The sequence below is a fragment of the Orcinus orca genome, chromosome 8 (assembly GCF_937001465.1).
Source record: "Orcinus orca chromosome 8, mOrcOrc1.1, whole genome shotgun sequence".
NCBI classification, from domain to species: Eukaryota; Metazoa; Chordata; class Mammalia; order Artiodactyla; family Delphinidae; genus Orcinus; species Orcinus orca.
Genome location: NC_064566.1, coordinates 5,804,448 through 5,820,939, shown reverse-complemented (window position 1 = coordinate 5,820,939; position 16,492 = coordinate 5,804,448). Strand labels below are relative to the sequence as shown.

General features: G+C 46.3%; 1 protein-coding gene across 10 annotated transcripts in view; it reads right to left on the bottom strand.

Annotated features, from left to right (window-relative positions):
* PC (pyruvate carboxylase) overlaps window positions 1-16,492 on the bottom strand; it is a 104,947-nt gene that overhangs the window by 38,538 nt on the left and 49,917 nt on the right. The window lies entirely within an intron of this gene.

Below are 16,492 nucleotides of genomic sequence, written 5' to 3'. Positions count from 1 at the left end.
TGGTAGCCCTCAGCACAATCTGGCCAGAGAAATGTGAGTAGCAAGACTGATTACTTCAATCTCCTCCTGGGCGCCTGACTCTTTTCTCAACCGAGATAAAGTCGCTGAGCCAAGGGCCGCCAGATTCAGCCAATTAAAATGCCAAGTGTCCAGTTAGAATCTGAATTTCAGCTAGACTGCATTTTAAAAAATGTACAAGTATATCCTGTGTAATATTTGGAGCATACTTAACACTACTAAATTATTGGTTTACCTGAAATTTGAATTCAACTAGCCATTTTAATAAACTAGCCATTTGAATTTAACCAGTATTTTATCTGGCAGCCCCAATGCACCAACAGTGCCGAGGCCCTGACTGGATCTTAAGGAGAAAAAAAAAAAAAACACGTAAAGAGAATTCCCAGATGTTGACGTAACAGGGCAGGGAAAACACAGTGGTAAGACCCCAGGGGTCGAACGGCCTGGGTTCCAGTCAGGGCTCCACCAAGCCCACTAGCTCTGGGCAAGCTGTTTAATCTCCAGGCCTGAATTTCTTCATCTGTAAAATCAGGGATAATAACAGTAATGTGCATAGGCTTGTTACAAAGATCAAACGAGTTAATGCATGTAACGTGCTCAGAAGAGTGTCTGGCACATAACGGGCCTTTATTATAAACGTCAGCTTTCAGTGTCAGCAATGCAGAGGCTGAACAGGGGACTTGGGCCTGCTTCTGACGGGCAGAGGTGGGCAGGGCCAGGGCCATGAGGAGAGAACCACAGGCCAGCCCAGCTGGGCTGGGGCTTGCTTGTGGAGATGATGCTTTGAAGCACAACTTGACCCTCATAGCCTCCTTAGTCAGAGCAAGTCAGATGACCTAAGAAATGGAGTCCTCCCGCCCACACACATCCTTTGGGGGAGGATCTATCATGAGCCACCCACACCAGGCACAGAATGATCGCTCCCACCGGCTCCCTGACTCTGCCCCTTTCCAACTCAGTGCTCAGTGACATTGAGTAACAGCCTGAAACTGATCACAGTGGGCATCTGTACACCACAGAAATCTGCAAATGCTACAACCGGGGCCCTTTCCTCACGTCCCCGGGAGCCACAGATGAAAAGAACACCTAGACGGGCTAAGCACCCCAAAGTGACCTGGAGACAGGCAGTAAGGGTGGGCTGGGTGAGTGGTACCCCCTCTCCACTTGCCCGTTTGGCTACAGACCCCAAATAAAAAGGCCTCTGTGGGAGGTTTATAGCAATACAATCTTACCTCAGGAAACAAGAAAAATCTCAAATAAACAACCTAAACTTACACCTAAAGCAACTAGAGAAAGAGGAACAAACAAAACCCAAAGTTAGTAGAAGGAAAGAAATCATAAAGATCAAAGCAGAAATAAATGAAATAGAGATGAAGAAATCAGTAGAAAAGATCAATGAAACTAAAAGCTGGTTCTTTGAAAAGATAAGCAAAATGGATAAACCTTTAGCCAGACTCAGGAAGAAAAAAAGGGAGAGGGCCTAAATCAATAAAATTAGAAATGAAGAAGTTACAACTGACACCACAGAAATACAAAGGATCATAATAGAATACTACAAGCAACTATATGCCAATAAAATGGACAACCTAGAAGAAATGGTCAAATTCTTAGAAAGGTACAATCTTCCAAGACTGAACCAGGAAGAAAGAGAAAATATGAACAGACCAATCACAAGTACTGAAATTGAAACTGTGATTTAAAAACTTCCAACAAACAAAAGTCCAGGACCAGATGGCTTCACAGGTGAATTCTATCCAACATTTAGAGAAGAGTTAAAACCTATCCTTCTGAAACTATTCCAAAAAATTGCAGAGGAAGGAACACTCCCAAACTCATTCTATGAGGCCACCATCACCCTGATACCAAAATCAGACAAAGATACCACACAAAAAAGAAAAGTACATGCCATGTTCATCACTGATGAACACAGACCCAAAAATCCTCAACAAAATACTAGCAAACCGAATTCAACAATACACTAAAAAGATCATACACCATGATCAAGTGGGATTTACCCCAGGGATGCAAGGATTTTTCAATATCCGCAAATCAATCAGTGTGATACACCACATCAACAAATTGAAGAATAAAGACCACATGCTGGGGCTTCCCTGGTGGCACAGTGCTTAAGAATCCGCCTGCCAATGCAGGGGACAAGGGTTCGAGCCCTGGTCCGGGAAGATCCCACATGCTGCAGAGCAAATAAGCTTGTGCGCCACAACTACTGAGCCTGTGCTCTAGAGCCCGTGAGCCACAGCTACTGAGCCCATGTGCCTAGAGCCCATGCTCCACAACAAGAGAAGCCACCGCAATGAGAAGCCCGTGCACCGCAACAAAGAGTAGCCCCTGCTCTCCACAACTAAAGAAAGCCCGCACGCAGCAATGAGGACCCAATGCAGCCAAAAAAATAAATGAATAAATAAATTTTTAAAATATTTTTTAAAAACCCATATGATCACCTCAATAGATGCAGAAAAAGCTTTTGACAAAATTCAACATCTATTTATGATAAACACTCTCCAGAAAGTGGGCATAGAGGGAACTTATCTCAACATAATGAAGACCATATATGACAAACCCACAACTAACATCATACTCAATGGTGAAAAGCTGAAAGCATCTGCTCTAAGATCAGGAACAAGACAAGGATGTCCACTCTTGCCACTTCTTTTCCACATAGTTTGGAAGTCCTAGCCACAGCAATCAGAGGAGAAAAAGGAATAAAAGGAATCCAAATTGGAAAAGAAGAAGTAAAACTGTCACTGTTTGCAGATGACATGATACTATACATAGAGAATCCTAAAGATGCTACCAGAAGACTACTGGAGCTCATCAATGAATTTGGTAAAGTTAGAGGATACAAAATTAATACACAGAAATCTCTTGCATTTCTACACACTAACAATGAAAGATCAGAAAGAGAAATTAAGGAAACAATCCCATTTATCATCACATCAAAAAGAATAAAATAGGGCTTCCCTGGTGGCACAGTGGTTGAGAGTCCGCCTGCTGATGCAGGGGACACGGGTTCATGCCCCAGTCCGAGAAGATCCCACATGCCGCGGAGCAGCTAGGCCCGTGAGCCATGGCCGCTGAGCCCGCGCGTCCGGAGCCTGTGCTCCACAATGGGAGAGGCCACAACAGTGAGAGGCCCACGTACCGCAAAAAAATAAATAAATAAAATAATAAAAATAAAATAAACCTACCTAAGGAAGCAAAAGACCTGTACTCCGAAAAGTATAAGATGCTGATGAAAGAAATTGAAGATGACACAAACAGATGGAAAGATATACCATGTTCTTAGATTGGTAGAATCAATATTGTCAAAATGATTATACTACCCAAGGCAATCTACAGATTCAGTGCAATCCCTATCAAATCATGAATGGCATTTCTCACAGAATTAGAACAAACAATTTTTAAATTTGTAAGGAAACACAAAAGACCCCAAATAGCCAAAGCAAACCTGAGAAAGAAAAACAGAGCTGGAGGAATCAGGCTCCCTGACTTGACTATACTACAAAGCTACAGCAATCAAAACAGTATGGTGCTGGCACAAAAACAGAAATACAGATCAATGGAACAGAATAGAAAGCCCAGAAATAAATCCATGCACCTATGGTCAATTAATCTATGACAAAGGAGGCAAGAATATACAATGGAGAAAAGACAGCCTCTTCAATAAGTGGTGCTGGGAAAACTGGACAGCTACATGTAAAAGAATGAATTAGAACATTCTCTAACACCATACACAAAAATAAATCAAAATGGATTAGAGACATAAATGTAAGACTGGACACTATAAAACTCTTAGAGGAAAACAAAGGCAGAACACTCTGACATAAATCACAGCAGTATCTTTTTGGATCCACCTCCTAGAGAAATAGAAATAAAAACAAAAATAAACAAATGGGGCCTAATTAAACTTAAAAGATTTTGCATAGCAAAGGAAACCATAAACAAAACGAAAAGACAACCCACAGAATGGGAGAAAATATTTGCAAATGAAGCAACCAACAAGGGATTAATCTCCAAAATATACAAACAGTTCATGCAGCTCAATATCAAAAAATAAACAACCCAATCAAAAAATGGGCAGAAGATCTAAATAGACATTCCTCCAAAGAAGACATACAGATGGCCAAAAAGCACATGAAAATATGCTCAACATTGCTAATTATTAGAGAAATGCAAATCAAAACCATAATGAGGTATCACCTCACACCAGTCAAAATGGCCATCATCAAAGTCTACAAACAAATGCTGGAGAGGGTGTGGAGAAAAGGGAACCCTCTTGCATTGCTGGTGGGAATGTACATTGGTACAACCACTCTGGAGAACAGTATGGAGGTTCCTTTAAAAACTAAAAATAGAACTACCATATGATCCAGCAATCCCATTCCTGGGCATATATCTGGAGAAAAACATAATTTGAAAAGATATATGCATCCAATGTTCATAACAGCACTATTCACAATAGCCAAGACATGGAAGCAACCTAAATGTCCATTGACAGAGGAATAGATAAAGAAGCTGTGGTACATATATACAATGGAATATTACTCAGCCATAAAAAAGAATGAAATAGTGCCATTTGCAGCCACATGGCATTATTATTATAATCTCTGATAGAGATTATCATACTAAGTGAAGTAAGTCAGACAAAGACAAATATCATATGATATAACTTATATGTGGAATCTGAAAATATGACACAAATGATCTTATTTACAAAAGAGGAACAGACTCACAGACTTAGAAAACAAACTCATAGTTACCAAAGGGGAAAGGTGGGGGGTGTGGAGGGATAAATTAGGAGCTTGGAATTAACATATACACATTACTATATATATATTAGATAATCAACAAGGACCTACTGTATAATATAGGGAACTCTACTCAACTTTCTGTAATAACCTATATGGGAAAAGAATGGATATATGTATATGTATAAATGAATCACTTTGCTGTACACCTGAAACTAACACAACATTGTAAAACAATTATACTCCAATATAAAATAAAATTTAATTTAAAAAAAAGAGGCCTCTGTGTCTTTTGTAGAAGCCTCTTGTACAGAGCATTTAATTCAGTCAAAACATGAGGATGAGCTAAGGAAGAAATGAATCAGAAACTCTCTATGCTCAAGGCAGTTCAGAAGCCATCCTGCAACACTAATGAACCTGTGAGGATACCAAAATAAAGATTCCTTTGATAATCTCATTTAACAACGTGAAAATTAGTCTTTGCTTTTTAAGGGACTGATTTCCTTACTCATATACCCTTGACACCTTTTCTCTCTCCCCACCCCACCCCCTTCACTCTTTCTTAACCAACAGAGGCATTTGCAGGTTGAAATGTGAGGATTTAAAATAACAGCTGTTGCACATACATGTCAAATGTCTATTCTGTAACAGAACTTACCCCCTCCCTCCCCCATCCCAGATGACACACACTCCCCCAAACCCAACCAAACACCTCTTGTCTTCCATCCCCAGGGAACTAGGGCTTCAGTTTGGGGGTCATCTTTGTCCTTCCCTCTCCCTCTCCCACCATCTAGTCAAGAAGGCCCATCAGTTCTTCCTCTGAAATCGCTCACGTTCTCCTTGCTTTCATTTCCACTAACCCACCCTAGATTACCCCCTTCTTCCTACCTGAACTGCTGTAAAGGCCTCCTAACCATGACCAACCATTACCATTGGTTGGCTTTAGCTACTGATCCAGGCTATATACTGAGGACAGCATCCCCGGTGCAGGCATTCTTTCACTCTCTTTTTAAAACCCTCCACGACCCTTACTGCCTACAGGTAAGAATCTCGCCTCACATCATTAGTCCAACCTGCCTGTCGAGCCTCATTTCCCATCACTCCTCAGCCTCCTGGGTCCTGTAACTCCAGCCAAACTGCCTCCTCCTTGTTCCCAAATAATCCAAGCACGTTCCCGTCTTCCTCAGAGCACTCCTTCCACCAAGATGCTCCCCACCTGGATGCCCTTTTCCCTGTGCAAAGCCCACTCATGTCTGGGTTATGTGTCTAATTTTTCTCCCTCCCGAAATCCCACCAAAACTTTAGTAAGAGGTTTTTGTTTTTTAAGCTATAAATCCCCAAGGACAGAGAGACCAGGAAGGGAGACCACAGCAACATAACTGTGGAAGCAGCTTGGGTTAACTGTCCTCGTGGCCCTACCTGGCAGTGGGGAAGGCTGCTCATCCACCAGTTTCCACCACCAAGTAGCTAGGGAACTGTGGCTCCAGGTCCCCCGGGATGGGATGAATGGGCTGATACGTACAATGGAAGCTGGGTGAAAGCTTTTGAGAAGCAGTTAGATCCCTAGATCCGTCCCCCCACCTCATGCTGCTGGAGACCACCCCTCTCCCACCCTCTCCTGAAGAACAGAGGTTTGCTCTCTGGAGAGGACGAAGCTCAGGGTCTGCACTGGGGGGTGCAAGGCACAGGTGAGGGCCTGGGTACCTTGCCAAAAACAGGAGAGGAAAGTTAAGTGAGCCTATGCATCCTGTCCCCTTGCCCACTCAGCTCCTAGAACACCCTTCCCCTCCTCTGAGACCTGACCCAGCCCAAGAGGGGAGGCCTCAGGATATTGACACTGAGGTTCCCCAACAAATAGCATGCCTCATCACCACTGTGCACCTCAGAAACTGGACTCCCAGGCAGCTTTTAGCCCCTACTAGTCATTGTGAACCGGCAACCAAAGATCACTGGGCAGCCGAGGAGAGATTCCTTCAAAGAGAGACCAAAGGAAAGTAGCAGAAAAAAGCAACTTGGAGGAAACAGCCAATGCAAGGAGAAGAAAACTTAAACAAACATGGCATTAATATCCTCAGAGAAACAAGAAAAGATTACATAGGTGGAACTGTAGGATGTTATGCACATATTTTTAAAGACCCATTCAGAGAGCAAGAAAAGCTCTTGGAAATTAAAATATAATGGGAAAAACAAACAAAAAAATCAATAGAAGGGTTGGAAGATTAGGTAAAGGAAATCTCCTAGAAACTGAAACAAAAAGACAAAGAAACGGAAAGTGGGCAAGAGAGGGCTTCCCTGGTGGCGCAGTGGTTAAGAATCGCCTGCCAATGCAGGGGACACAGGTTCAGGCCCTGATCTGGGAAGATCCCACATGCTGCAGAGCAACTAAGCCCATGCGCCACAACTACTGAGCCTGCGCTCTAGCGCCTGTGAGTCACAGCTACTGAGCCCTCATGCCTAGAGCCCGTGCTCCACAACAAGAGAAGCCACCGCAATGAGAAGCCTGCGCACCGCAACGAAGAGTAGCCCCTGCTCGCCACAACCAGAGAAAGCTGGCACGCAGCAACAAAGACTCAACGCAGCCCAAAATAAATAAATTTATTTTAAAAAAAAAAGAAAGGGAAGAGAATCTGAGGTCAGTTCAAGAGATCCAAAAATTAAATAACAGGAGTCTCAGAAAGAGAGAACAGCTAAAACACAGGGGAAGAAACAAAATAATTCAAGAAACCCCTAGGACAGAGGCCACGTTTCCACATGGAAGGACGCACCGAGCCGACAAGATGGACAAATGCAGACTCACACCAGGCATGTCGTGAAATTTCAGACCCTGTAAGCTTGCAGAAAGTGGGGGAAAGGGGGCACAAATAATCTGAAATCAGCACGGTTTTGGATTTCTCAACAGCAACTTGGGAAGCTAGAAGAGAACAAAGCATTTCTTTAAAACTTCAAAAGGAAAATGATTTCTAGCCTGAAACTCTCTATCCAGCTGAACTATCCATTATGTGTGAAGATGAAATAAAGATAAAGAGCAAATCAATTTTAATTGATTTCAATTAATCAATTTTAATCACTTTGGAATCGAACTCAATTTAAGAGCAGTTTATGTGAATGAGGATGCGTATGAGAATGGGACTTATACATTATTATGGTCAAGTTCTGTGGGAAACCTGGGTAGCTGCTATTTTGGGGTTAAACCAAAGTTCATGTATAAAGCCATTTCACTCTTGGTAAAATCTGAAACTTTCAGTCTTGTGACTGTGAAATCATGACTGTAATAAAGTGATACTCTGTTAGTATTTTGAGCTCTCTTCAAATAAAGACAAGAAGGAAAAAAAAATACAAAGAACAGGGCTGCCACAACTGACCTCCTGGCACTGCTTCTCAGGAAGCTACTGTGGATGAGCCCCACCCAAAAAAGGGAGAGAACAGGCCAGAAAGGCAGCAAGAGCTGCAAGAACAGGAAGGCAGAGGGCGTCCCCGGAGCGTGGCACTCAGAGGGGCACCAGGTAAGGCGTGGACTACACATGACCACTCCACAGGCACCCTTCCCCACAAGGGGACCTGAAGGGAAGCGGAGCCAGCATTCCTACTGATGGGACCCATGGTGGAAATGGCCTCTGGCTGAACCTGACTGTGACACAGGAAGACAACATGAGTGACAACTGAGGCCCAGGGCCTTGCTTCTAACTGACACAGGAATACTAAATTATATGCTCCTCTGTGTCTGGCTTCTTCCACGTAGCGTAATGTTTTCAAGGTTCATCCACGTTGTAACAGGTAACAGTACTCTATTTAATTGCCAAAGAATATCTCATTGTACAGATATTCCACATTTTATTAACCCATCTGATGGACATTTGGGTTGTTCCTACCTTTTGGCTATTATGAATAATGCTGCTGTGAACACTTGTGTACAAGTTTTGGGTGCACATGTGTTTTCATTTCTCTCGGGTATACACTGCTGGATCATATAGTAACTCTATGTTTAACCACTTGAGGAACAGCCAGACTGTTTTCCACAGCTGTTGCTCCATTTTATATTCCACCAGCAGCTTATGTCTCCAATTCCTCCACATCCTCACCAGCACTTGTCATGATCTGCCTTTTTGATTAGCCATCCTAGTGGGTATGAAGTGATATCTCATTGCAGTTTTGTTTTACGCTTCCCTGATGGCTAATGATGTTGAGCATATCGTCATGTGCTTACTGGCCATGTGGATATATTCTTTGGAGGAATGTCTATACATATCCTTTGCCTTTGGATTATTTGTATTTTTATTGTTGAGTTTTAAGAGTTTTTCAAAATCTATTCTAGATACAAGGGCCTATCAGATATATGATTTGCAAAAAAATTTCTCCCATTCTTTGAACCACCTTTTTACTTTCTTGATAGTGTCCTTTGCTGCACAAAAGTTTTTAATATTGATGAAGCCCAATTTATCTATTTTTAAAATTTTATTGCTCGTGCTTTTGCTGTCGTATCTAAGACACCACTGCCTAACCCAATATCACAAAGATTTATGACTATGTTTTCTTCTGAAAGTTTTATAGTTATTAGCTCTTATGTTTAGGTCTTTGATCCACTTTGAGTTTTATGTGTGGTATTAGGCTGGGGTCCAACTTCATTCTTTTGCAAGTGGATGTCCAGTTGTTTCAGCACCATTTGTGGAAAAGACTATTCTTTTCCCATTATCTTGGTACCCTTGTTAGAACTCAACTGACTATAAATGTGAGGGTTTATTTCTGGGCTCTCAATTCTATTCCATTGATCTGTATGTCTGTCCTTATGCCAGTACCACTCTGTCTTGATTATTGTAGCTTTGTGATAAGTTTTGAAATTGGGAAGTGCGAGTCCTCTGTGTTCTTTTTCAAGATTCTTTGGCAGTCTAGTTCCCTTGCATTTCCATGTGAACTTTAGGCTCATATTGTCATCTGCAAATAAAGGCAGCTGGAATTGTAAAAGACACTGCATTGAACCTGTAGATCAATTTAAGGATATTAAGCCTATATCTTAACAATATTAAGCCTTCTCATCCATGAACATAGGGAGTCCATTTATTTATTCAGGTTTTCTTTCATTTTTTTCAACAATGTTGTTTTTTTTTTTTTGCGGTACGCCGGCCTCTCACCGTTGCGGCCTCTCCCGTTGTGGAGCACAGGCTCCGGACGTGTAGGCTCAGCGGCCATTGCTCACGGGCCCAGCCGCTCCGCGGCATGTGGGATCTTCCCAGACCAGGGCACGAACCCGTGTCCCCTGCATCGGCAGGCGAACTCTCAACCACTGCGCCACCAGGGAAGCCCTATTTGTTTATATTTTATTTTTGGCTGTGCTGGGTCCTCGTTGCTGTGCGCGGCTTTCTCTAGTTGCAGTGAGCAGGGGCTACCCTTTGCTGCGGTGTGCGGGCTACTCGGTGCAGTGGCTTTTCTTGTTGCGGAGCACAGGCTCTAGGCCACACAGGCTTCACCAGTTGCAGCACGCGGGCTCAGTAGTTGTGGCTTGTGGGCTCCAGAATGCAGGCTCGGTAGTTGTGGCACACAGGCTTAGTTGCTGAGCGGCATGTGGGATCTTCCCGGACCAGGGCTCAAACCCATGTCCCCTGCATTGGCAGGCGGATTCTCAATCACTGTGCCACCAGGGAAGTCCATCACACCTGTTGAGTCGATGTTTCCACCAGGAACTAGCCTTTGGGAGAGGTTTCCTGGTTGGTTGCTCTCCGCTCACTTCTCTGCATCTCCCTTCTCTGCCCTGCACCCAGCGAAGCTGAGGCCTGTGGATGGAGGTAACTGGACTCCCTCGCTGGCTGGCGTCCTGCAGGTTCAGCCAATGGGAGGCCCCGGGCAGGAGAGAGGAGGCTGGGAGAAGAGAGAACGTGGAGTATGCTCTTCCCTACTCTCTGCTGGCCTTGATGTCACAGTCCTGACTCAGGATATGTCTGGCCTCTATGAGATTCCCTGCTGGGCATCCTTGCCTCCACTCTGTCAACCCGCCCTGAAGTCTGGAGGAAACACTACTTCCTCTCCTGACCCCTTCAGGCCTACAGGTAAGTAATGACTTCCCACCGTTGCTCGTCCCTGGATGCCTCAACCTCCCTTGTTGGGTATGTGACTTGCCTTGGCCAATTAATTCAATTTCTCAGAATCAATGCATGACCGTCGACCATTCCTGGCCAGCCTTTACTGCTCTTCTGCTCAACACCCACACCCCGAGCAACCCTACAGAGGAAGGCACTGTGGAACTTCACTCAGCATGAAAACTTGGTTCTCTGGTAAACTGATCACCACCTCACAGAGTCCACAAGCCGAGGAGATGGTGACGGAATTCAGTGGCAAAGAGCTTCCATTCCTGGAAGAAGGAAAGTAAACAGCAACCCAGACAGGACACGACCTTGACTAGGGCTGCTGCTGCTTTCTCTCCCTATTCCTGATTCCCCAGGAAGCCGTTCCTTTGTTGCCCCTTGATCTGACCTTTCACCCTGCTTTGGAATTTGAGCACAAAAGCTGGCCAGAGGCTTCCCAGAGACAGAGTCCTAGGCATCCACTACTGCTGGTTTTATCCTAATGACCACGGCCACCTGGCAAAGCATCAGAACCACGGATATCGCTTGCATGGGCTTGCCACCGAGTGCCAGCCATCGCATTAAGTGCTTCACATTATCTCATTTAACCATCAAAAAACCTTGTAAGGTTTTTTGTAAGGCCCCAGCTTTGTAAGTAAGGAAACAGAAACTCAGGATACGTAGCTTGGCCACGGCAATCACATTCCGTTCTGCCCATCGTCCCAAGCTGTGCCTCAGTCAGGGTCCTGCTCCCCAGGAGCCTGCTGTGGATAGATTTAAGATCTACCATCCTATCTAGCTTACTCATTACCACCCTCGCTCTGCCCTGCCTGCCAACCCCCAACCGTTCCTCCCCAACCATCACGCTTGCCCTGGCTGTTCCCGGGCCTGCAATCACTGTGTGAGGGCCTGCCACCTCCCCCACCAGCCGGGTCAGCATCACACCCACGCCTCATCCCCCCAGCACAGCCTCTCCCGCACAGGCTAACTGGACCTCACTGGTCCTGTGCCCATCGCTGGTGGAAGTCCGACAGAGCACACAGCTGAGTGGAGCAGGCACCTCCCCCCTGGGTTGTTTTGAAGTTTTGCAGTGATAGCCAGGGTGCACAGACCCACACTGGCCTTTACCCTGCAGTGCATGCCCTGGGTGGGGAGAAGAGACGGGTGTCTGCCAGGAGCTCTGGCAACTACAACTGCAGGCTCTTTTGCCTACTGAGCAGGTTCTGAAGTGCCAAGACTCACTTTCTGCTTGCCAGCAGCAGTGGGCGTGTTCGCTTGAAGGTAGTAGTTTCTCCTCAATGTTGAGAAGTTAGACTGCTGAAAATTCTCCAGGGAGGAAGGAGCATCCCAGCTGAGAAGTTTAGACTTTATGGAAAAACAGGGTTTCGCGACCTGAGGTAGTAAATGAATTACGAAAGCCCCAGGTGACAGACTGCCTCTTCTATCTTCTCAGTCCCAACCTACAGGTCCCTACTTCAGGAGGCCCTCTCAGTGCCACCCACCCCTCTCTGAGGGAAGACGCCATGTCTTACAATAAGTACAAAAACAATAATAGTGAATAATAGCTACAAGCGTCTGTTAAGTGCCAGGCCCTGGACGAGGCACCAGCCAGGTCACCCTCATACTTATGAGGTGGGTATTATCCCATTTGGAACTTTACTGAGCTGCAACTTGCATACTATAATCATATAGAACAACAATATTCTTATGGCATTGCAGTTTATAAAGTACTTTAATAGATGCTCTCATTTGCTACTAACAGGAACCTTGACTACTGGCACAGACAGCATCATCTTCTTTTTCTCATTTTTTAACTTTTTTTATTTTTTCCGGCTGCGCTGGGTCTTCATTGCTGCGCACAGGCTTTCTCTAGTTGCCGTGAGCGGGGGCTACTCTTCGTTGTGGTGCGCAGGCTTCTCATTGCGGTGGCTTCTCTTGTTGCGGAGCATGGGCTCTAGGCGCACAGGCTTCAGTAGCTGTGTCTCGCGGGCTCTAGAGTACAGGCTTCAGTAGTTGTGGCGCACGGGCTTAGTTGCTCCGCGGCATGTGGGATCTTCCCAGACCAGGGCTTGAACCCGTGTCCCCTGCATTGCCAGGCGGATTCTTTTTTTTTTTTTAATTTTTTTGCGGTACACGGGCCTCTCACTGTTGTGGCTTCTCCCGTTGTGGAGCACAGGCTCCGGACACGCAGGTTCAGCGGCCATGGCTCATGGGCCCAGCCGCTCCGTGGCATGTGGGATCTTCCCGGACCGGGGCACGAACCCGTGTCCCCTGCATCGGCAGGCGGACTCTCAACCACTGCGCCACCAGGGAAGCCCACCAGGTGGATTCTTAACCACTGCGCCACCAGGGAAGTCCCTCATCTTCACTTTCTAGATAAGGAAAATGGGCTTTCCAGCCCCATCTGTTGCCCCCCAGGCCCCAGCACCACCTCCTGAACTCCCTGCTACCTCAGTGTTCCTTCATGCAGCCCATTTTCCATTTCCACTCACTGCACCAGCATCCCAGGAGCTGGAGCTTTGGAAGGATAAAGGGAAAAACAGCCAGGGTGTGGGAGGGGGTGGGGAGTGCAGGGGTGACAAGTGAAGTCAGGCAGGAACCTCCCTTCATGGAGGGCAGGAGCAGCTTTGAAGAAGCGAAGGTGGGGACCACACACCCCCATACGCCCCCTACACCACGTGGTCCCATAGAAAGGGCAAGGTCTGACAGTCAAAAAACTCAGGTTCAACTTGCGGCTTTGCCACCATCTGATCATTTGAGTCTGGGGATCAACCTACCTCTCTGCACCTGTGTGATACTGTGATCTGTAAGAAATATATAATCTGGGTTTTGTCCCTGGTTCCTGGCACAGAACTCTTAAAATGCTTGGAATTTCCTGAGTGGAAGGGGAGACAGGAGCCACCTTTCTCATTCATAATTAGCCCCTTTCAATCACACCTGGGTTTATGCTAATGAGGTGACTCCTGGTGTGTCCCTAGATAGCATCAGGATGGGGGCTGGTTGCCAGAGGCATCAACCCTGTGATTAGAAGGTTGGAACTTTCAGCCCTACCCCGTTACTTGGAGGGGAGGAACTGGAGATTGAGTTAATCAGCAATGGCCTATCATACCTGTGTAATGGAACCTCAATGAAAACTCTAAACGATGGGGTTCAGAGAACTTTCAGGTTGGTAAATCCACCCTTGTGCCAAGAGGTGGTGCACCCCAACCCCTGGGGACAGGAGCTCCTGCACTCTGGACGCTTCCAGACCTTGCCCTATTCATCTGGCTGCTCATGGTATCCTTTAAAATAAACTTGTAATGGTAAGTACTTTTCTGAGTTCTGTGAGCAGTTCTAGAAAATTCTCAAACCTGAGGAGGGGTCAGGGGAATCTCTGATTCACAGGAGGCCAGGTGTTGTCATTGGTGTCTGAAGCCAGGGCCGTCTTGTGGGACTGAGCCCTTCACTTGTGGGGTCTGCGCTAACTTTCAGTAGTGTCAGAACTGAATTGAATTGGAGGATACCTAGTTGATGTCTGCAGAGAACAGGAGAATCGGTTGTTGTGAGGAAAAAACCCACATATTCGATGTCAGAAGTGTTATGAGTGAAAAACAGTTCAGACCTGTTAGTTCACCTATAAAGCAGGCTTATCCGTCCAACATGGAGGGCTGACAAGTGAGTGACCTGTTGTATGTGAAACTGCAGACTGTTCCTTCGGTTTCATAAACTGTAAACTGCAAAGCATCCTCAAAGGACTATGATTAGATTTCACACAATCAGAGCCATCCAGTGTTTATTGAGCACCTATTGCCTGTAACACAGACTTGAAGGACAGAGGATAATATAAAACACGGCCCGTGCCTTCAAGAAACTGTCTATCTGGCGAGGAGAAAAGACTAGTTCACTTGAAATATAAGGAATATTAAACACCTAGCATATGCAAAGGAGGTGGGGGAAGGGTGAAGCAGCTGAGGAGAGCTGGGTAAGGTGTCATGGGGGTGGGGACTTGATCTGGGCTCAGAGGAAGGATCCACTCAAGAGGCCCCGGCAGGTCGCAGCGCCTGGCACACGGGGTGACGGCACCTGCTCGGCGGGCAGATGGACGGAGAGAGGGTCTGGCATGGGCCTCCTCTCCCTGCGAGCACAGTCTGGCCTGACTAGTTTAGGGCCAGGGTCAGGCGTCACCAAGTAGGTGCTGATCAAGTGAAAAGTCTGGTATGAAATCAACAGAAAATGAAGTTGGAGAGGTTTAGTGAAATGAGAAGCAAAGAAAAGGCACTCCATTCATTCAATCATTCGATATTGACTGAGCCTTTGTAACACGGCCAGGTGCCCTTAGGCACTTGAAAGAGAGAGAAGAGGTCCCTGCCCACGGGAAACTGACATTTCCTTCCAGTCAGAAGGAGACCAAATACGCAAACAAGATCATTCCAGATCCATCCTGATTAGTAAGTACTGATTGCCTCCTTGTCTCAGACTTCCTCCTCATGGCAGGTGTCCCTTAGAGTTACCTGACTGTGAATAAAGTCAAAGGAACCACATCCCTCCACAGGACACCAGGGAGAAAAGGCTTATCCTTACCAACTTCTGCTCTTGGCAAGTTTGGGACAAAGCAGAGGGAATTGTATGTCCCTCCCTCTCACCTGTTCCTTGAAACACACACACACACACACACACACACACACACACACACACACACACACACACACACACACACACACACACACACACACACACACACACACACACACACACACACACACACACACACACACACACACACACACACACACACACACACACACACACACACACACACACACACACACACCCCCGCCAGTTTCTTCCTTCTCCTTGAGTCTTTATCCATGACCTGGAGGACACTCTGGCCTGGTGTGAAGATAAGAACCAGAAGCCATTTGGGGCCCTTATCTGTTTCTCCTCCCTGTAAACTGAGGGAAAGGTTTTCTTCTAAGCAAATGGGATAAGTCCTCCCCCCTGAGGCCTGAGCTGCGAGTCTGCTCAAATGCCAGAAATCTGGCCTCCCAGAAGGGGGTGCCTCCCCACTTTCCATTCACTGCTGTCTAGGATATAATCACAAACTCACGTCTTGAGGAGAGCTGATCTTTCCCAGATTCCTAAAGGAAAGCCAGGCCTTCCTGTTCTGCGGCTACAGAGCATTTCATCAAGGCCCGAGTTGGCCAAGGATGTGCAGTACAGCACGTGTGCACCCTGGGCCTGGTGCTGTGCTCAGAGCAGACCCTTCCCGACCGCTGGCAGCTTCACCATCTCAACAAGGGACCCCAGTCAAAGGAACCACGTGACCTTTCCCCTAAATGTCACCACCACACAAAGGCACTCTGGCCCACAGCTCTGGGACTCACGGCCCATCTTCCTCTGTCCCCAGGTCTTGAGCAGAACCCATTTTCACTGTCAGGTAGGGTTTGCCTACCTCGGGCTCCTCGGTCCTGCCCATCCCTGACCAGTGTCCCCAAAGGCCCATGAGCAATGATCCAGGCCACCCCTGGTTTCCTGTCTCTAAGGATCGTTCCCAGAATCCCTGTGCCCTCTCCTTTCCCAGGTACGAGAAGGCTGCCAAGTTCCAGAGAGGAGAGAAACGAGGCCACAGTGCGTGCACACCCCACCCAGGACAGTATGCCTAGGGAACTCTGAAAG